Below are 22,381 nucleotides of genomic sequence, written 5' to 3'. Positions count from 1 at the left end.
GCAGGACCCTTGCTGTTCCTCCCTGTGGGCCCAGGTGGGGCTGTGTGCACTGATCCTTACTTTGGGCATCCAGGCCCCCACTCTCTTAGATTGCCCAGCCAATAAACCCAAACCTCGTTACAGCCTTGGGTTGGCTTTGGAGACCGGGGATGGGGTGGGGGTGGGGCTCCAAGAGACCTGCATTAACAGGATCCAACATCCAGTGAAGGAGGAAGAGGAAATTTCCATAAATCCATCCAGAAGCTGAATTCCCAGGCTAGGCTCCCCTTCCAGGATATCCTGAGTGTGCCAGATCTTCCTCAGAGGTTACCTCCCTATCTCCTCTCCCTCCTCCTCTCCCTTCTCCCCTCCCACCTCCTCATCTCCCTATCTCCTCCACTTCCTCCTCCCCTCCCCTTCTCCCCTCCTCTCTCTTCCCCCTCCTCCTCCCCCTTTATTTCTTCCCCTTCCCCTCTCTGTCTCTTCTCCCTCCCGTACTTCCTCCTCCCTCCCCCTCCTCCCTCACTCCTCCCTCTTCTCTTTCCTCTCCATACTCCAGCCCCTCTCAGTCCCCAGCAGATTAAGGAAACTGGCTTAGAGAGGTGGGAGGACTTGCCTCAGTCACACAGCTCACAGTGGTGGAAACAGGGATTCGGTCCCATCTGCTCTAATGTCAGAGCCCCCAGCTCTTGACCTTGGACTCACAAGGTAACTTGTTCCAGGATCCAGGATTTATTCCTTGTGGAAATGTCTGTACCAGTGGTTGTCAAACTTGAGTGAACGTCAGAATCCCCTGGTGACTTTTGAACACACAGCTCCCTGGGTCCCGCCTGCAGAGGTCCTGGTTCCCAAGGTCTGTGGACGGACCTGGCTCGAGAGCTTGAATTTCTAGCAAGCTGCTCAGCAAGGCGGCAGTGGGTCCAGAACCCACGCTTTGAGAACCACTGGTCTCTGTTAATGACAGACCCTTATATGGTGCTGTACCCAGTGCTCAGGCTGCTGTCGCATTGTGGAAATAGCCTCACCTTCGGACCAGGATGCTCTGGGGCTGTGACCTGGGACGTCCCTACCTTCATTGGGTCTAGTGTTCCAGTTGTACAGTAAGGGTGTGGATGAGATGCTCTTGGTCCCCCGGGGAAGCCTGGCAGCACAGGGAGGAGAGGGGTTTAGAGTCAGGCTGAGTCTGACTTCTGACTCTAGGGAGCTGTGTGACCTTGAACAGTGCCTTAACCTCTCTGTGCTTCCAGTTAGTATCTAGGAAATGAAAGAGATGATAGTTTCTAAGTGTCAGTTTCACTGAACTAACAGTTGAGGATGGTGGGAAGAGGAAGGAGAGGTTCTAAGGCTGGTCAGATGGTGAAGGACATGTTTCCACAACCATCCAGACCCTTAGGTCTAAAGAAGACAGCATAGGGGCACCTGGGTGGCTCAGTGGGTTAAAGCCTCTGCCTTCAGCTCAGGTCATGATCTCAGGGTCCTGGGATGGAGCCCCCCATTGGACTCTCTGCTCAGCAGGGAGCCTGCTTCCCCCCCACCGCCTGCCTCTCTACCTACTTGTGATCTGTCAAATAAATAAATAAAATCTTTAAAAAAAAAAAAAAAGAGCAAGAGACCCTCTCTTCCATCCTTTCTCCATTTTCCCTTCTCCCTTCTTCCCCCACCCTTCTCTCTCTCTTTCCTACTCCGTCTCTCCCCCTCCCTCCCTCTCTCCTCTCTCTCTCTCACCTTCTTCCCTCCCCACCCTTCTCCCCTTCTCTTTTCCTTTCTACACAAGTTAGTTTTGGCAGCCTTCCCTTTGGAATGAGCCAGACCTGGGTTCAGCGGGGCCTCTGTCTGCCAGCCCCATCTGGGTGCCCTCAGCCAAAGAACAACTCCCCACAGCCCCAACACCCTCAACTGTAGAACAGGTGAACTGGCAGGTCCTCCAGAATGGTGGGAGGGTCATGTGACCCATTCCATGGGAACTGCCCCCCCCCAGCCCCGGGGCGGGGCCATGCACACAGTGGGCCCCTCTGTTTATCAGTCTGGAGGCCAAGGGCTGGGCTCTGGACCCAGACAGCCTGGGTGGAATCCCAGCTCTCCTGCCTATGGGCTGTGTGGCCCACGGCAAGTGACTTAACCTTTCTGGGTCCCCATTTCCTCGTTGGTACCACAAGGGCAGAAATAGCACCACCTTAGCAGAAATAGTATCTCCTGAGAATGAAGGAGCAAGTGGCCGGCCAGCACCCTGTCTGGGTGTGCACTCTTGTGTTTATTCTACTGATGATGCAATCACGTGGACAGCGAGCCAGCACCGTGCTTCGCGGCGCAGGGGCCAGACAGAATACAGCTCCTTCCCCAGCTGAGTTTCCAGGGTAAGGGAGACAGAAACTGGAAGGGGAAGGGACGCCCCTGCGGCTGTGGTTGTAGGGGAACACCAGGGGAGCCGAGAGCAGGCCCCCCAGTGGCGGGGGAAGGCTTCTGGGGAGATGGTCCTTAAGTTGAGACTTGAAACGAGTGAGGCGGCCCCTCTGAATAATAAAACGTATGTTCATAGGAATTTTGGATAAGAAAATAATCGGACAAGTGTGAAGTGGGGCATTTATTATAGTCAAAGAGTTGAAAAGAACCTAACCAGTCACCCAGAAAGTGTCAATTCAATAAACCTATGTAAGTAGTAAACTGCATCCATGGGGCGGGGCGGGGGGGAGTTAAATAAATAAATAAATAAACAAACCAGTGCATCAATTCAATGATGCTGAATGAAGGAGTTTACAGTTTGGAACGCGGAGTATGACTTAGCCATTTTCCATCTAGATGTAGCATATATATGTGTGTGTGTGTGTGTGTGTGTGTTCATACCGAAGTGTTAATGGTATTTCTCTCTGGGGAGCAGGGCTTGGGATGAAAGCAGGATTTATATTTAAACAACACAGGGCCTGAACGTAGTTAAAGGTTTTGATGTGTTTTGTCAGCCAGCTCTCCAGAAATGGTCTCTCAAGGTATATTGCAAGTACGCGGATGTTTTGCTTCCCGGTGACATTTACTAAAACCAGACATTATGAAACATTTTCATCTTTGTTCATTTGACACTAAAAAAACCCCCAACACCAAACCCATTGCTGTTTTAATTTGCAAAAAAAAAAAAAAAAAATTAAATTAAAATAAAATAAGGAAAGAGGAGCACAACTAGGGGGCCAGGAAGGGCGTTCCGGTGGAGAGAGCCGGCCCAGGCTGGTGGGATATCTGGCAGCTCCTGAGACCCTTATAGGGAGCGGCTGCCCTTCCTGCAGCTGCCGGGGGCTCGCATGTGCTCCTGGTTTGCGCTCAGATGGTGGGCACAGCTCCTAGCTGGGCTCCGCCTGCCAGAGGGGTGGGTCATCCCCAGTGGGCCTTGCCACCAGCCACCCAAACACCACCCACCCAAACACCACCCACAATCCCGGTCCCAGCTGGCCTCCTCCTCTGGAGGCCCCCACTCCACGCAGCTGGCCGCCCCCGCCCTCGGCCAGCCCAGTTTCCTGCCCCTCCCTCTCTCTCTCACTCTCTCTCGCTCTCTCCTCCCTCCAGCTGTTTCTCTGGCAGAGTTCTGTCCCATTCAGGCTAGCGAGGAGCTCGGGACAGCACGAGGTCTCCCAGAGAGGCTCCTGAGGGCTGAGGCTGTTTGGGGCTGGGCGGGGGGCGGGGGGGGCATCCTGTGGCCGAGAGAAAGAAGCTGGACCACACAGGTCCCCTACACGGCCTCCAGTGGCCTGAAGTTCAGGGGAGCCCTTGGGAAGACCTAGGCGGAGACCAACCACAAGGTAGCACGCTTGCCTTTGACACTGTCTGGAGGGGCCAGCAAAGGGGAGAGTCATAGAGAGAGGAGGCCTGTGGTTCTGCTTAGCATTTAATGTTTGTCAAAATGAAAACCTGATTTTTCAGATTTCCGAAGTCATGCATGCTAATTGTAAAAAACAGCAGGGTCACCCTATTTTTAAAAGCGGCAAGCTCCGTGTTTTCCTTCATGACTCCAGTGCTCACAGCTACAAGGCAGGTGTTTCCCTCTCACAGGTGTCCTCATTTTACAGGTGAGTGAACCAGGACCCAGAGAGGGAAAGGCAGTGGCTCAGAGCGGCAAGACGGTAAGCGGGGGATGGCAGGGGGGTGGGGGGCAGTGAGGGGACGTTGAGATTGGAACAAAGCCGGTGTCATCGGCACAGCCCACTGCCTCCATACAGAGACTTCGGAGGGCCTCACCCAGAGGTGGCCCTTCAGGGAGCTCTCTCCGTCGCTCCCACACTTGCTCACTCACTAATTCATCTTGAGAGCCTACTAGATGGAGCAGACACAGCTAAGGATGTAGGTGTGGGCTCACACACACGTGTCCAACATCTGATTTGGCAACCTCCCTTGTCTTGCACAGGGGACTGTGCACTCCCGTCTGTATTCCTCCAGGATGCATTGTAATGGCTGCATGGAAAGGCTGTCTTGGGATTTATGTAACTGCTTCTCATCGTGGTTGCTTCCTTCTTTTTTTTTTTTTTGTTTGTTTGTTTCTTTTTTCCATGATTACAAGCGGTGCTCTCTCGTGTACATCATCTTTGCATGTCTGGCCTCTGGATACTTTTCCAAAGGCCAAATCCCTGAGCCAAAGGTGTGCCTGTTCTTAAGGTTTGTGAAGCTTCTAACTGCTTCCCTCTACATTTCTTTATTAACGTTGATCATCCCCTGCAAGTTGCTTGTCCATTTTTCTTTTACGAGTCTATGGTTCAAGTCCACTCCCATGTTTTTTTCTGTCAGTGTGTTTATCTTTGGCTGATTTTTAAGAGTTCTTTGTATATGGAGGATGGGAACCCTTTGGCCATGCTACCTATTGAACACACCTGTCCTCCCCTCTGCTCCGGCTGGCACGTGGGCGCTGTGCTACTGTTGAAATGAGTACGCTGGAAAGGCTCGCCTTGAGCAAAGTTAGGAACAACATATCATAATCCAGTAAACACTGCTCGCTACAAGTCTGATCCCTCAGACCAGCCTGTGGTTCCAATAGGCCTGCGAGGAGGGGGTCAGGTTTTGGGTCTGTCTTCTTTTTCTAGTAAGAGGCCTGATCCCCGCCCTCCCTTTTGGCAGCCCCTACTTCCTTTCTAAGGGCGATCTTACCTGTGGTTCTCACTGTCTCTCTTCCTTCCTCCAATCTCCAATGGTGGGAAGAAGGATGCTTGGCATCTTCTTGAGAAAGAAGGCTTAGCTCAAACCAGGGATGCCCAGACGGTGGGGTGTCAGGCACTGAGAAGCCCACAGGAAGAGTTCTCTCTTGGGACCAAGGACTTTCTCTGGACTCTGCCAAAACTTCAGGGAATGGGTAAACTTGACTTTGGGCAAGTCACTCCTCTCTCTGGCTTGACACTTTCTGGGAGGTCCCTCTCTCCGTGCCTCGTCTCGTCTGTCTCTCCTGCTGGCCTGGGGCTCCTTGAGGCCACACTTGGGATACTTACACTCCTCTCTATATCCTCTGGGTGCTCGGTAAATGTTCTTGAATAAGTGAAGTAATTAGGCCTCAGTTTTGCCATCTGTAAAATGGGACTGGAGGGTCAGACAAAGTCTCATCCCTCAGGTATTTCCTTAATTAAATCCTCCCGGTTGGCAAACCACTTTACTGCCATGCTTTTCTTGAATCCTCACTGTGGCTGCATGATAAAGATATTATTAACATGCCCATTTTACAGATGAGGAGACTGAGCCCTGGGGAGGGGTTCTGATGTTAGACCTCCACGGAAGGCACTAGAACATTGTGGCTGCAGCATGAGTTTGTTTGGGTAAGTTTGAACCCCATCTGCCCCCTGCCAGCTGAGTGACATGGAGCAAGTTATCTGTATCCTCCAGTCTCCTCATCTGTAAGATTGGGATATCATAAAGACTACATGAGATCACACATGTGGAACAATTAGCAGAGGGCTCGTTGCGTCGTAAGGAGCTCTAGCAACGTTAGCCAGGAGTCTATGATCATTTCTATACCACACCTGCTGTCCATACTTTCAACACCCATCTGAGCCAAATAGAAGTTATTATTAATTTCTTTACCAGTGGAGTATTAATGCTCAGATTCCCATCAGCTTACAAAAAATCCCTCAAAGCCTGTTTCACTCACTTTGAGGTACGTTGCACGAGCATGGTTATTACTGCCCATAATGATTGCCACTTTCCAGGCCACAAAGTAGACTTGGGGCTTCTCAAAGTGTTGTCGTGGGAATGCCGGCATCGGAACAATCATGAATAATATCATTCATGCCGGATAATCATGGATATCTCCTAAAGCTTCAGTTTGGGCAATCAGAGTCTCCAAGGCGAGGCGTGGGAGTCTGTACGCGGCACCAGTTTCCCAGATGATTCGGATGTACCCCAAAACTTGAGGGCTGCTGAGCTAGAGGATGTGAACATCTTTTCTGTTTGCCTTTTGTCCAGGTTTCTGGGTTGTTTATTGCACACTGAGGTTGAATTTTTTCCCTTTCTAAGCAAATATCTATGCACTTCTGTGAGCCTGTGTGTCTGTCCTGTGTCAGCAGTTGAGGCCAGGAGGCCTGGTGCAGAAGTGAAACTTTATCTTGTAGCACCATAGACAGTCGGAACATGCTAGCCGGCACCCAGTGCGTGGGCTTTGGAATTATTTTAAGAAACAGAACTCTTTCCTGCAATGAAGACATAGGGAGGACGGCAGTTGGAATGCAGATACAAGGCATGTTATTCTAGTTGAAACAAAGATGGAGGACTCCAGGCTGTGTTCATGGAACCTCACTCTTGGAGCTCTGTAGGGCAGGTTGAAAATGGCACATCTATTCCTGACTGATCAGAGACCAAAATTCTGGAGCTTTGCAGAATTTGCTACTGATCTTAGGCAAGGTGTTTTCACTCCATGGCCATAATCATCTCATGTGCGAACAAGGAGGTTGAAGGTTGTATTAGTCAGGTAGTAGCTGCAGTAACAAATAGTCCCAAACAGGTATAATGGCTCAGACAAAACAGATGTTTACGAGAAAGCAGGTGTTTCTGCGTGGGGGGAGGTCCTCTTGCATGCATGTCCCTACTGTCCCCTTGGACATCACCCCTGATGAAAGAAAGCATGGAGGTGTGTGGCACATTTGCTTCTTCACTGCCCTCTGCCACATGGGAGAACTAGTCATATGACCAGTGTAGTCACAAAGGAGGCTGGGAAATGGAGTTCTTGGCAGGGTGGTTCTATCCCAGTGTCTGCTGTATGCTGTGGAAGGGGAGGGTGGATTTTTGTGGACAGCTAGTTGTCTCTGCCACAAATGTGGTATCTTTGGGTGTCTCCCATTCTCTGATTTTCAGTCCAGATTTTCACTAACATGGTGCTAACAAGGTGATGTTGGACCCACAAACACTTTCCTATCCTAAAGATAATCCCCATCATCAGATATACTGAGTAAATGCCCATGGTCCAGACCCATCAACGTGGGTTTCCCTGGGACTTAGGCAACTACTATTCTCTTTCCCTCCTGGAATAAACATAACAATTCTATTGAGCACAGCACACTTCCTGAGCCCAAGGCTTTCATATCCAGTATCGCCCTACAGACTGACTTGGAAAGGCTCCATGATTATCATCCCCATTTTAGAGATGAAGAGATTGAGGATCAGAGAGGTAAAGGGACTTGCCTAAGGTCATATACCTCATAAACAAAAGAGCTGGGATTTGAACTCAGATAATCCTAGTCCTGTCCTGAGGTGGCATTGCATGTTGGATGTGTGTGTGCAAGCCTGTATGTGTGCATGAGTGTGCGTGCTCCCATGTGCATGTGTGTGGTTAGGGTAGGGAGTCTCCTTGGGCTGCATCCCCCAGGGCTGGGCATGGAAGTGGAAGTGTAAGGAATTGTCTATATTGCAAGCATGGGCTGTGCTGGCCGGTCATAAGGCAGCTGGGTGGTTGTGCTGGCCTGGGGGAGCTCAGTGTATCTAAGCGTCACAGTCACTGACCAGAAAAAAGGGAAGGGGATGGTGTGTGAGGACACAGACTGAGGGTGTCTGGATGGGACTGAGGCCTCAAGTGGGCCACGCACATAGTGGGTGGTGGGAACAATTTCTTGTGTGAAAAAGCCTATGGAGAAGTAGAAGCTGGACCAATGTGAGAACCTCAAATGAATTGGGCCCAATCTCTGGTCTGAAGGCCCTTCGGGGGTGAGAGGGAGGCAAATCAGTAACAACTGACTTTTCTTTATTCACTCAACAAACATTTATTAGTACCTACTATGTGTCTGACACCCCTCAAGGCAGAACGAGGAAAAAGACAGGACTCTTCCTGCCTCAGTGGAACTTTGGAGGGGCTGCGGGCGGGTTATGTTTGCCCCCACTTTAGACAAGAGGAAGGTGAGGCCCTGATTGGTTCAGTGACATTCCCGAGGTCACTTGGTGGGAGTAGGACCTGGGCTCCTAGTTCTCAGTCCAGAACGCATCCTTGTTCCCTTGGCCGGGACTGGGATGCAGGGAAGGCACCCTCTGGGTTGATAGTCACTTTGTGCTGCCTGTGGATGGACATCAGGAGAGGCTGGTTTTAGGCAAAATTAGGAAACCCCTTAACTTACTTCTCTTTTGGAATTTCTGTAGTTTTGCAGTGATGGGCACAAGAGGATCCAGAAAGTAGAATTTCTTGCCCGGCTGGGTGGAAGGGAGAGGCAGTCATTCTACCCAGTGCCATCCAAGAAGGGAAGAACGAGTGGTCACAGAATCCACAGCTGCTTGCTCTAGAGTTTAGAGCCCATCTCTGCCTCCTTACGTCCTGTCACCTCTGTGTCCTCCTCTGTAAGACGGGTGTACTCTAAACACCTCCTTCATGGCATCATTGGGGATCACATGAGTTAATATACGTAAAGCACAGCATGGCACATGGTCAGCTTAATGAAGACCTTTCTATTGTTTACTAGGAAAGCAGGCATGGAAATTTGCCTTTGCACACCTGGGTCCCTATGGGAGTGTGGCACCTTGTGATCTTGGATCCCCAGGTGGGAAAAGGTCATTTGGGCTCATCTCTTGGCTTCATGCTTTGCCCCTTGGAGAAGCCCTGGAGTGGGGCGAGTGAGGGAGTCTCAGGCCTTGTTCCACCGCCCCCCCGCTCCGCCTCCAATAGCCACTCTGCAAGCTTGGAAGTACCAGCAGCTGACTCAGCAGGGGGAGTCAGTGGCTACGCAGGCAATATGTCAGAATCGGTTCTGCTTTCTTGAGGTTCATGACTCGGATCCTCTGATCCCAGCCCTAGGGACAGCTCTTATGCAAGGAGATGGTTGGGTAAGGCAACTGGGGCAAGAGACCATGGCTAGTGTCTTCAGGTTTTCCTCTGGGAGCCTGGTCCCAGGACAGGAGAGCTGGGTTTGGCTCCAGCCACCTGGGTGAGCTCGGGGCAGCCCGTTACCTCTCAAGCCTCAGGTGCTTGCTGTCTCAGTGTTGAGGAGAGCCCGTCTGCAGCACTCAGGAAACGATCAGGGTGGCAATGAAAGACAGGGGAACGTACAACACGCACCCATCCCTTGTTACCTGGATTTGTTAGAACGGTTGTCGGCATCTATGAATTCCTGAGAATGAGAGGAAGAGCTTAGGGAGCCAGTGTAGGAGTTCGTCACTGCTGCTGTAACAAACACCACAGGTGTAGTGGCTCAAAACCACGCCCATGTCTCAGCTTAAGGTTCTGGAGGTCAGAAGGCCTGAACAGGTAGCACTGGGCTGGAAGCCAGGTGTTGGCAGGACTGGGCTCCTTTCAGAGGCTCCGGGGGAGAATCTACCCCGCCCCCAACTTTTCCAGCCTCAAAAGGCTGCTGGATCCACAGTCTGTTTCTCCATCTCCAAAGCTAGTGGCAGTGGGTTGGGTCCTTCTTACGTGGGGTTGCTCTGACTCTCCTGGCTCCCTCTTTCATTGACAAGGACCTGTGTGAGGACACTGGGCCCACCTGGATAATCTGGGATAATCTCCTGATTCTCAAGACCCTTGACTCAATCCCAGCTGCAAAGTCCCCTTTTAACACATCAGGTAACATATTCTCAGGTTCCGGGGGTGAGGACACAGCATCTTTGGCAGAGGGAGGCCCACCACAGTGGGGGACATCTCGAACACTGTTCTGGGTCTGTTTCCTGGATTGGGAAATTGAGAGTTCAATTTGGTGGCCGCTGCTGCAGTGACAGCTGGCTCAGTGAGGCACTGACCAGTCAGAACTGATGTGGGTGTGAACCACCCACGAGGCTGTACTGGGGTGTATGGGTGACCGTCAAGCCTGACCGAGGCCCCAGGCTTTGGCATCATTCAGCCTGGATTCAAATTCCAGCTTGACTACTTACAAATCCTGTGGCTCTGAGCCAGTAAGTTTCTCATCTGTGAAATGGGATGGCAAGCTATAAGTCAGGGTGGTGGTTAGGAAGAAGTGAAGGTGCCCACGTCTCGTGTGGAGCGTGGTGTCTAGAACCTGGTAAAGGACTCAATGTGAACTAGTGATCCTCCTGGTGGTTGGGCCTCTACGTCCAGCCTGGTGATTTCTAGATGGAGAACCCTTCTGTTTCTACCCTGTGCTAGGGGAGAAGGGCTAGCCTGGCTCCTGGGCTGCAGGTACCCTCAAAGAAAGAGGGTTCATTGTTGGGAATGTGTATGCCAACTCATGCTTAAGTTTGGGGGGGGCGGTACCAGATGCCCAGCCAGGCTTGTGTTCAACTAGAAGTTTCTCAGGCTCTGACGTGGCTCCAGGGAGGGGCCGTCTCACCCCTTCCGCTGTAAGACCCTACAGCTCCCTATCCTGCTGTTCTACCCATGGGGCTCAGTTTCCTCCAGGTTTGTGTCTTTTTGAGTTTCTCTTTCTGTTTCTGGCTGTGCTCCTAATTGTGCCACCCTCTCTGTGTTGTCTGCTGGAACAACCCAAGAGGGCCCCCTGGATTCGTTGAGTCCTAGCGGGGTCCTGCTTTCTCTCTGATGGATTAATCCCCCCCTCAGTCAGGAACCTTCCTATCTAGTAGGCCCAAGACAAATCTCGAATTGACAAGGAATCAAATTGACATCGACCTTGACATTGTCTCATCCAGGGATGGAGCTCCACACTCCTCACTCATGAGCCACGGCAGACATGGATCTGTTTCAGTTATTTATCTCTGTGATTCAGATCACTCCAAAATGTGAAATGGCTTCAAATGACTTCTTTATTCACTGTTCTGTAGCTGGGCTGAGTTCCACAGGGATGGCCCATGTTCATTCCTTGGGGTCTCTGTCAGGTCACTCATGGGCTGTGATCAGCCGGGAGCTTGACTGGGGCGGGGCTCCTTAAGATGGCCCCATGTCCTGCAGGGACGTGTGCTGCCTCTCCCCACATGGCACCACTGCCTGGACTTCTCTCCCCAGGGGCTCAGGACTCTGAGAGAGTGAAAGCCAAAGCTGCCAGGCCTCCTGAGATCTAGGCTTGGGGTTGGCAAGCATCACTTCTGCCCCACTTCGTGGGTCACAGCACATCACCAGCCCAGCTCAGACTCAAAGGGAAAAGCAGTAGGGTTCACCTCTTGATGGAGGAGCAACGTGCATCTATGGGGAGGGGGTGATGTTAGGGCCCATCGGTGATAATGAGCTATCAACCAGATTTGACCTTAAAGTTCGGTGGACGACGATGGTCATCTGAGATGATCATGTGTCGTTCTTGAGTGCCGTAGTCTGTTGGGGCTGCTCTCACAAAATACCAGAGACCGGGGCCTTGTAAATGGCACACACTGATGGTTCATAGTCCTGGAGACTGGAAGTTCAAGGGTCAGGGTGCTGACGTAGTCAGGTTCTTCTGGGCTACAGATGGCTGACCTCTCGCTGTATCTTCACACGGTGGAGGGGGTGAGGGAGCTCTCTGGGGTCTATTTTATAAGAGCACTGATCCCACTCATTAGGGCTCTACCCTCATGACCTCATCGCCTCCCAAAGACCCCACCTCTGAATACTGTCACACTGAGGGTTAGGACATCAACATACAATTTAGGGCGTGGGGGAGGGGGAGGGGCAGAGGGGAAACAAACATTCAGACTAGAGGCCTGAGTGTGAGTTAGTCCCCCCCTTTCACTGCTCTGATGGAGAAACAAGCTCAAGAAAGGAAGAAGGACTTGTCTAAAGGGGCCCATGAAGGTAGTGAGAGAACCAGGACAGAGCTTCTGTTCCCCCCACCAGCATTTATTGAGCACCTACTGTGTGCCAGGAACATGGCATCCAGGGAGAGAACAGCCCTGCCCTCAGGGGGCTCCCAGTCACTTGGGAAGACAGGTATGTAAACAGAGTGGGGTCTCTCCAGCTGGAAGGTTGGCTTTCATGGTGGGGTGCACAGCGCCAACTGCTCTTGGGTCATGATCACCCATGATATTTTCATCCATCATCTATTCACAACAGTAGCCAAACCCTAGTCATTTGAATAAAAGCACATTGTTGGTGGTTTTTTTAGTTTTTTGGTTTTTGTTTTGTTTCGTTTTTACAGATTTTATTTATCTATTTGCAAGAGAGCATAAATGGGGGGAGGTGCAGAGGAAGAGGGACAGGCAGAGTCTGTGCTGAGCACGGACCCAACTTGGGGCTCAATCCCACAACCTGAGCTGATACGGAGAGTTGAGTGCTCAACTAGCTGAGCCACCCAGGCCCCCTGAAAGCATATCATTAAATACATTCAATGCACCCAGTACTATAGGGGCAAAGAGCTTTGCTGGAGGTTCCTTTGCTGGGGAAGTCCGGAAATAGCACCTTGAGAAGAAAGTGCAGATTTGAGCAGGCTCCAAGGATGAGTTGGCTTTAGATGAGACCTCCAGTTGGCTGGAGCAGAAGCTGGCCAGAAATAAAAGATATTTCAGGTGCGGAAAGCAGCATGAACAGAGATTGGGAAACTTCATGAGCCTGGGGTGTCTGGTGTGGTGGGTGGAAGCAGAGAGTGGCTGGGGGGAGTCTGGACACTCTGCAGGGTCTTGAAGATCCCACCCAATTTTCTGGGTGGTCCAAGGCTGCCAGTGTTCACCAGAACAGCATCCTGTTGTCCTGAGGCTCACTCTCTCCAAACTCTGTGCTTAAGCTTAAACGTTTGAACAATCGAAGATTCCAGACAACCCCAAGCTAATTGAGTTTGAGCTTCCAACTTGGCAGAGGGCATGTTGGTTTGTGGCTCTATCTCTTGGGTTGTCTGGTCCAGAAACCAGCTTGGAAAAGAGAATATTTCTTTGCATTGGTGGCTTTTGTGACAGAATGATGGGTCCGCTCTCCTCCTGTGCCTGGGACTTGCTGACGGATGGAGACGCGGAGCTTGGGGCTAAAGAAAGTTGATTTAGGCTGGCACCCGTGGTCAGCCTGGGACTTGTTTACTGCTGGGAGACTTTGCCAATGCTCCATTGGAGCCAGACTGAGCCGGGCTGGGAGCCGAAGGGCCCACCAGCCTCCCAGAGGCAGGGGAGGTAGAGCTGACTGATGTTGAGAGAGTCTTTGGGGAGTGAAGGCAATCTGCAGTCTCTTTTCTCGCTGACTTGTCTCACAGCGGGCCCCTTCAGCTGTCGGGGATTTGGGTCACGAAGAAAAAGGGCGTCCCTTGAGTCAGAATGGGACAGCCATCTGGTGCGTTAGAAGGAGAAAACTCGGCCAGTTCACAGACCTGGTTTGAAACCTGTTTCTGCTGCTTGCTGGCTGTGAAATGCAGAAAAGATCACTTAACTGCTCTGTGCCTCAGTTTCCCCCACTGTAAACTGGGGATCACCAGGGTGTTACGTGGCTTACATGAGATCATGTGTGGCCCAGAGGTGGGATTGAAAAGCACTGTGGCCTCTGCGTGAGGGGGCCGGTCTCCAGTGGCTCAGAATGGTGATGGGGGAGTAGGGACCAGAAGTCCCTAGCCAGGAGGGGCTGAGAAATGCCAAGTGTGGACCATGCCAGGGTAATGTTTGGCCCCACACTTTCCCCTCCATTTCCTGCCTTGGCCCGAAAACATGGCAGGAGTGGGTGGGGACCTTGAATCGCCAGCCTCTCTTCTCTTGGAGGATGCCGGGCCTGCCTGGCCTCAATGGACCTTTCTTTTTCTGATCCCGCCCGCCCCCCCGCCCTCCATTTCCTCCTGTGAAAAACCCTAGCCATGAAGGAAATCTGGAACAGGGCTCTGGGGAAGGGCAGGGCAGCTTCCTGGAGCCTGGCTGGGCGATGGCTCTCACCTCACCCTCACCCTCACCAATTCCTGGCAGGCCTGGTGGTGAGAGCCCTGGTCAGGCTGGGGTCCCGGGCCTCCTCCCTGTCCAGCCTGGCTGGCCCCGGCTCCACGGTTTCTGTTTGCTCCACGTTCTCGGGCCTCTCCCAGCGCTGGCATCTCATGTTTCCCGGGAAGCCATATCACCCAAAGTTCTTCCTTCTCAGAGCTTCTTGTGTTTTTCCCTTGCCCCAGGGGACAGCTAGCTTCCACTGGCTGAGTCCCTGCTGGGCTTCTGCCCCATCCCACTTCCTGTCTTTCAGATTGTCTTCTGGGGCCAGTAGGTACCCCCTAGCCTGTATGCAGCCATACTTTCCTATCCAGGATGAGGCTCAGAGAGGTAGGTCGGTTGCCTAAGGTCACACAGGAGACGGGCCCCTGACACCTCCTTCTTTACCTGCCCCTACACCTAACTGTATCCCACATGGCTCTTCTTGTTTTCCTGGCCCCTTTGTCCAGAGTCTACCTACCCTCCTCCTTTGTGGCTTCTGGGCCTTTCTGCCTTACGTCTGCCTCACCTCCCTATTCCAACTAGGGCTATCTCTTATTCTCTTATCTCTTCTTCCTTTTTTTTTTTTTTTTTTTAAATCAAATGCCCCGTTCTGTCAGAAGCCCATTCTCATCCAGGTGTCCAGCTGAAAACCAAAGCAATCCAACTCAATTCACACTGAGGTATTTGCAACTAATGACAGCTCACCAGAGTGGGGGTTTGTGAGCAAGGGGGCTTAAGTCAGCAGAGAAAGTCTGTGCTGGTGGACATCCAGGCACTGTAGACACAAGGCAAAGGGAGATTTTGGCCAGGGGTTCTCAGGCAAGCCAGCAGCGGCTCCGTCCTCTTCCAGAGGTCCGAGGACAGGCAGTTACAGAATCAATTTCATAGAAGTGTATATTTCCAACTTCCTCACACCTCTGCCAGAGAGGGCTTCTCTGTCCCTCCTTTTTCTTGTAGATAGAGTGGCCAGAATTGAGCCTTTTTTTTTTTTTTTTTTTTTTTTTCTGTGATGAAGCTGCACTTTAGCAGCGCGGGAAGCCGTGGGGACAAGTGTCGTAATCTGGGCACACCCCATGTCTACAGGGTCCGCCCGCCTGCCACTTTCTCCCAGAGCCTGGGGGCAGAGGTACTTGCCACAGCCATGTCCTGGATCCTAGGTGAGGAGCCTGGTGTCCCTGTCACCCTTCACTGAACTAAGAAAACTGTCCCCCGGTGCGGGCATTGGTGGGGAGCCTGGAGGCTGGGCCGGTGTGGGGAGAAGCCCTTCTCGTCCAGGTGCATCTGGAGAGGTAGGGGGCATGGCCAGTGGCATTTCCAGAATCTACTCACTGTCTGGTTTCACAGTCCTTGACTTCCTAGCTATGAGACCTTGCTTTTCTTATCTGCAAAATGGGGGAGAGGATGACACTGCCTCATAGGGTTTTTGGGGTTGGGGGAGATAGATGTAGGGGAGGGCACATTTTATGTTTTATCTTTTTTTTTCCCTTTAATATTTGCCACCATCAGCTGTTTAAAGGAAGAATGTGGAATGGGGCGTCCACACATGGCGTGCGTGCAGCTCCGGGGCCCAGTGATCAATAAATGCCCAGTGTTTGTGATTTTGCCATTAGCGGTCCAGTCCAGTCTGTGTCCCTAGCGATGAGGTGGCTTTGGGAAGAAGCTCTGCCCCTTTCTGCTTTCTTGCCACGAGGGTTTGAGCAAGTTGCTTCACCTCGTTGAGAGCCATGTTCTCAAAGACTCGAGGTGCATTGAGAGGGTGGTTGAGAGGGCGCAGGGGTGAAGCCGGAAGCGCTCCTGGCTCCAGGGCAGTGATAGGCTTCTGGAACCATTTGAAACTGTCTCTCTGGGCATCATCTGGCTCCTCCAGGTGTTGGGAGGGGGGCTGGCTGGTTTCTCCCTTCCATGTCATATGGAAATGCTGCAGGCATCTTGGGACATTCACATTCCTGAGGGGGCTCTAAGACTCGAGGGTTCTGGGCTCTGTCCCCAGACATGGGGTACAGAGCCAGGCTACTGTGAGAAGCTGGGACAAAGGCGGGCTGACCCTTGTCTTCTCAGTGTACTTCCCTGCCCTATGACCGCTTCCTCCTTCTCACTCTCCCTCCTCCCCCCTCCACCTCCTCCTCCCCACTCCCTCCCCTCATTCTCCCTCCCTTCTTCCCCCCTCCCCTCCCCTTTCTTCCCTAGCCAGTGCTCTAAGTTCCAGAGGCTGAGTGGACATCTTTGGGCAAAAGCAAGCACTTACCTTGAGGTGAGGGAGGGTCTCTGAAGCTCTGGGTGCCCGCTGGGCTCTCTGACTTCTGTCTGGGAGCTGGCTGAGATAAGATGCCAGGAAAAAAAGAAGCAGGCCTCAGTGGTCCAGGAAACCTGTCACAGGCACCCCACAGCCCTGCGCACATTGTGGGCACTGCACAGGTGCTAGTGAGGGGGGATGGATCAGCGAGCCCCAACAGCGGAGGGGCACGCTCTGGGAACCACAGTCTGGAGCATCGCCTCAAGACCCCTCCCTCTCTTAGCAAAAACCGAACACTCACTGAAGTTATTTTGAGGTTGTGTGCCTATTTTTAAAACATAAAATTATTTTGAGGGTGCTTTGTTTAAACAACAACAACAAAAAAAGGCATGGAAATTTTGCATTCAGTGCCATAATATTCTCCTGCATTTAAAGACAGAAATTGTGGCCCTCAGAAATCTTTGGGTCAGCTCCGCGGAGGGGACCTTCATCTGTGTTCTGGTTTCCTGTCTCTGTGGCTCATTCAGAGAAATTTGGGGTAGAAAATGCATGGATCGTCAGGTTTGAGGGGGACAGTGACAGATGACTGACTCTTCTTCCCCACCCCACCCCCATCTCTCCACTGTGTATTGAGGAAATAGGCACAGAGAGGTTAAGTGACTTGCTCAGAGTCACACAGCTGGTAAGCAGCAGAGCTAGAGTTTGAAGCCAGATAGCGTTCGCCCTAACACTTCAAGAGATGCCCCTTGGGTGAGTCCCTGTTCCCCTTCCCCTGCTGCATCTATGGCTGGGCAGCTGGGGCAGTTTCCTGGACATCTGAGACCCACTTCCTTCCACTGCATTGCCTCTGGTCACAATCAGCTCCCAGACCTAAGAACCACTAAGAACCCAGCTAGCACCTGGGGCTGCAAGGACGCTCCCTTAGGAGATAGGGACAGTTTTGCCCTAAGACGCAAACTTTAGGATTCCCCAGCTTGAGTCCTGGACCTCTGGCCTGGGCTGGGTCTCTCTAGAGGAAACAGCCTGTGTGCCTTTCTTCTGAGGCAATGGCCAGCCTCTTTCTCTAGGTGGTTTGGCTTCTGCCCAGTGGTCGGCCCTTGGCTCCTTGACTGCTATCCGTGAGCCAACTGTGAGTTGGCAGGTTTCTGAGAACTCATTTCCAGAAGAGGAAACTGAGGCCCAAACATGATGTCAGAGAAAGAAGCCTGGTGTCTGGGCCTATCTCTCTAGCCGTGTTGGCATGTGTGTTCAGGTGGGACTGATGCCATGAGTCTTCCCTGCTGGGCAGAGGGCTTAGGGTCTCCTGGAAGAGCCACATGCTCGTGGCTTGGAGAGGGAAAGAGATTTGTGCAGGTTCAAGGGAAATTAGGAGCAGAGTGGGACTGGAAGCCATGTCTCCCACCTCCCCCAGCACCTTGTTTGTGCCTCAGTTTCCCCCACAGGGACATTCAAGGCTCAGGGTTTGGATGGGACAGACAGAACTGCTCTTGGGGTCTCCATTTCCCCTGCTTATATATATCCTCCTATAGGGCGATTGACAAACCTGGTCCACTGGAACCTGTATGTGGTCAAGTTTTTACTAGTCTGCAGAGAAACAGAGAGAGAGAGAGCATACAGACAACAGAATGAGTTTTTTCCTAAAGTAAGATGTTTTCAGCTGAGAAAGAGGTCTTTTTCCCACTGATTTTTGTTGGCATTAACATCCTGGTTTGTTTTTTTTTTTTGTTTGTTTGTTTGTTTTGTTTTTTTTTCTGAAATGGTGGGGGCGGTAAAGGACAATTTTAATATTGCAACACTCTTACTTGGCATAGAAAGGTGGGGGCTCTAGGCCAGTTTCAGAACTGGGAAACATAACTGGGTTCATGAAACCCCAAAGTTTGGAGTTCACTGAGCTAACACAGGGTCTTGGGCTCCTTTGAGCTCAGGGAGGGTCAGGTAGGCAGAGGTGTGGCTGAGGTCACATGATTGGAAAGTGCTGAGAGACTGGGCTCTGGGCATGGAGGGGAAGACTCCAGTAGCTAAAGCCAGAGCCAGACTGCAGAGCAGGGACTGTACCTGGCACATAGTAGTTGCCCATGATTACCACATGAGTGCTCAGCACACAACTCAGAGTCAGGGCAGTGGGCAGGGAGACAGAGGACTGGGTTCTGAGTTGGATAGCTGTTGTAGGTAGGGTTTCCCCAAAGCAGAGCCTGAGGCAAGGATTTAGGTGAATGTGAGGTATTGAGTAAGTTCTGTAAGGCAGGGTTGAAATTCAGGGAGGTGAGTGAGGCAGGGTCACCCAAGTTCAAACTTGGAGTCCATCTTTGTTTAAAATTGTGATATTTTGCTCATCATGCATTTTGTGCATTAGTTTCAATTTTTAAAAAATACGGAACTAGGCATGCCTGGGTGGCTTAGTCTGTTAAGCGTCTGACCTTTGTTTTGGCTCGGGTCCTGATCTCGGGATTGTGAGATGGAGCCCGGCATCTGGCTCTGAGCTGAGCTGGGTGTGGAGCCTTCCTGGGATTTTCTCTCTCCTCCCCCTCTGCCCCCCACCCCTCCCCCATTTGCATGCACTCTCTCTCCAAATCAATTAATTAATTAATTAAAAATATGGAACTTAGTATTAAGATAATAAGATAATATAATTAACATAATGCTAGAATATGGAATTTGATTAATTAATTAAAAATATGGAACTAGGGGGCGCCTGGGTGGCTCAGTGGGTTAAGCCTCTGCCTTCAGCTCAGGTCATGATCTCAGGGTCCTGGGATCGAGTCCTGAGTTGGGCTCTCTTCTCAGCAGGGAGCCTGCTTCCCCTCCTCTCTCTCTGCCTGCCTCTCTGCCTACTTGTGATCTCTCTCTCTGTTGAAATAAATAAATAAAATCTTTTAAAAAATATGGAACTAAAATATTATTTCTTCTGATTAGTATATTTTGGAGCACAATCTTTATGCCTTCAAGGACAGAGCAGAGGAGGAACTCAGTAAGGAGGCAGTCTCAGGCGGAGACAGCCTCAGCCTGGTCCCACGGGGAGCTCTGGAGCCTGAATTGAACTCCGTCCGTTGGGGAGAGGCAGCCCCTGCTTAGCTCAGGGCCCTTCTCAGGAGAGGGGGCCAGCTGTGAGCTGTGAGCATCTGGTACTCTATAGCTGTGGGATGGGTGCCCTCAATGAGGAAAGGGGATCTGAACTGGGCCCCAACATCTACCACAACACTCTGTTTTTCTTTGAGAGATGGCAGTAAAATATTTGAATCATTTATAAGTGCTTTTGGCTGTTGGACTGTGTTTCTTTGTCTAGGAGGGTGCTGAGGCTTTCAGGACCCAGCTTCTATTCCTGTTATAGAATGGAGGAAGGTATGAATGTTCTGGAGCAGGGAGAGCATTCTGGGTTGGGGAAGGGAAGGGGGAGGGAGCTGGTGTGGATATGGGCATGGCCCAGGGGGTTGAGCTCATTTCAGCTACCAGCTCCTTTCCTGGGAGGGTGGGAGCAGGGGGAGAGGAAAACCCAAGTGGGTTATTAGGTGTCTGTGATTCTGGCCAGGGAGGGAAAAGCAGAGAGAGGAGGAAGAGGAAAGGAGGAAGGAGAGGGCTTTGCCCCCCACTAAGCAGGCATGTAGTGAGGGTGTTGGGAGGTGCCCTGCCTTTTCCTAAACTGGGAAGCTGAGGAGTGTTAAGCCCCTGAGGCCTGGGATATTTAGTCCTGAGTCCCAGAGCCCTGGAGATGGCTGGGCTTCTTGGTGGAACTCAGGATAAATACCACCAACCAAGTGTAACGTGCGTCCCAGGGCTCAGGGAGAGAGGCACGGGGTTGGTTCCCTGACCACACCTTCCCTTCGGGGTTTTAGGGTGACACCAGGGTCCATATGTTCTTGCTCAAATTCTGCTTCTGCTGCACACTGTACCTGTCTGTACACCATCAGAGCTTTAAATCTGAACTCAGTCTGTAATCACCTACTCCATACTCTAGCTGTGGGACCTTAGGCAGGTTGCTTGGCCCCTCTGTTCCCTCAACTGTGAGATGGGGTGGGAATCAGGCCTGTGGGGAGGCTGGAACAAAGTAAAGGATCGGAAGGATCCCAAGGGCTGACAGTGATGGTTCCCAGGGCTGGCTCATGGCTCCTCACTGTGGGGGCCCTTGGAAACCTGCACCAGTTTCTTGGTTCTTGGCAGATGGATGAGGAAGCAAGGAGCAGGGAGACAAAGGCCCCTCTGTCTGCCACCTGGGGCCCTCCCTCTGGGAGGTGAGTTGGGAAGAAGTAAGAGCCCCGCGGAAGAGATGAGGACTCCTGCCTAGAAGTGGGACGGGCACCATGCTGTCTGCCAGGATTTGTTCATCATGAGCAATGGGTGGAAAATTATCTTGGACTCTTTCCTGAGGGGACAGGAAGGCTAGGGCCATCCATGGAGAGGAGAGGTTTCTCCACACCAGGAATGTGATCACTGATTTATTTTAAAACAGAATAAAAGTGGAAAACTTTCAGTTGATCATGGTTTGGGGCTGCTCATGGGTGCCCAGCCAGGTCCAGAATATGACTCCTCAGGAGCTCAGGCTCCAGCCTTTGACATGGAAAAAGTGCCAGTTGGCCTGTCACTGCCCAGTTCTCTGGGGAGCCTTCCCCCTCCAGCCTGACTGGCTTCTTTTCTGGGAACCCACAGGGTCCAGATCTACCCTTTGGAGTTGGCAAGGGGGTTTTGGGCACGAATCTGTCTCCCTCGTACCAGAAATAGTTTCATACACCTGCAGAATCCATTCCTGATCCCTGATCCCCACAACGGCCCTGTGTGTGATTGCTTTCTCCCTCTGATAAATCTGGAAACTGAGAACAAGAAGCTGGAACAGCCGGGACAGTCAGAATAAAAACCAAGAACGCCCGACTTCCTGTGACACCTCATACCACAGATGTGGCTTGGGCTCTCTGGGGACTGACAGTCTAAGTGGCTCCGAAGCATTTTCTTGATGGATTAAAACACAGCATAGCCACTGCAAAAGGAGGCCTGAAGTCTTGTTTGCTCATCGTGAAAGACAAGGGCTTGAGAGCACCAGATGGTATTAAGAATTAGTAGGAAATGATACACACAAAACATGTTGATTATATTTTAACACATATACAATACTGAATTATAGTAGTAAGAGACTAGAAACAAGTCAAGTGCTCAACCTGGGGAGATTGGATCAGTAAATGGTGGTTTAAAAAAATTAATTAAAAAAATGTGTGTGTGTGTGTGTGTGTGTGTGTGTGTGTGTGTGTGTGTGTGTATCTATATCCCAAAATGGAATACTATGCAGCCATCAAAAAGGACAGGTACTTTTTCTACATACTGATGGGACATGATCTCCAAGATGTATTGTTAGGTAAGAAAGGCAATTTGCAAAGTAGCATGTGTAATATACTACCTTTCATGCAAAACGGGAGAGAAATAGAATATACCTTTGTGTTTACCCAAAGAAATCCTGGAAGGGGATATGAGAAGCAAATGCTGATAGTTATAGAGGGGACTGGGTGGATGGTGGCACAGAGGAAGCAAGGATTTGCATTCTAACTTTTTAATAATTTTAGATGGTTTTGAACATCACTAATCAGATGGGAATTGTATTACCTAGTAAAATCAGATGGGAGTTGTATTACCTAGTCAAAAAATTAAGTTACAAAACCAAGTGAGAATCAAAGGCCCAGTAAGACTAATAATAAGAGTTATTATGAAGTATTATCTAGCCTGTAATGACTTTTGCCACCATTATCCCTTGACTGTCACGTGAACACATTTGAGGTCTTAAACCTAGCTTGACCTGACTCTGGCTTCCTTAGTGTCCCAGGAGAGGGTCCCTTCTGGCCCACTTTGAACCTAGCGAGGGTCCTATTTGGGTTTATGCTGGGCCCACACTTCCCTCTAATGTCCACGTCATCTTGGTGGCCCCCTTGGCCGTGGGTGGTCAAGTCAAGAGACTTGCTTGTCTCGTTCCAAGAAAACCCTTGAACTCTTAAACTCTTGGTGAAATGTTTATAGGAAAAAATG

General features: G+C 51.1%; 1 protein-coding gene across 2 annotated transcripts in view; it reads left to right on the top strand.

Annotated features, from left to right (window-relative positions):
- The first annotated feature begins 3,699 nt into the window (after window positions 1-3,699).
- The window catches only part of LOC111156443 (chemerin chemokine-like receptor 1), a 45,895-nt gene continuing 27,213 nt past the window's right edge, over window positions 3,700-22,381 (top strand). The window contains exons 1-2 of one of the 2 annotated variants that reach the window (XM_022517353.1): window positions 3,700-3,761; window positions 4,029-4,082. The gene's annotated coding sequence lies outside the window, so the exon portion shown is untranslated. The remainder of the gene's footprint in view (window positions 3,762-4,028; window positions 4,083-22,381) is intronic. The other variant, XM_022517354.1, reaches the window with a different exon arrangement.

Source organism: Enhydra lutris, unplaced genomic scaffold, assembly GCF_002288905.1.
Source record: "Enhydra lutris kenyoni isolate GAN:26980312 unplaced genomic scaffold, ASM228890v2 scaffoldscaffold46, whole genome shotgun sequence".
NCBI classification, from domain to species: domain Eukaryota; kingdom Metazoa; phylum Chordata; class Mammalia; order Carnivora; family Mustelidae; genus Enhydra; species Enhydra lutris.
The sequence above is the reverse complement of the archived record's forward strand: the minus strand, read 5'-3'. Positions and strand labels throughout refer to the sequence as shown.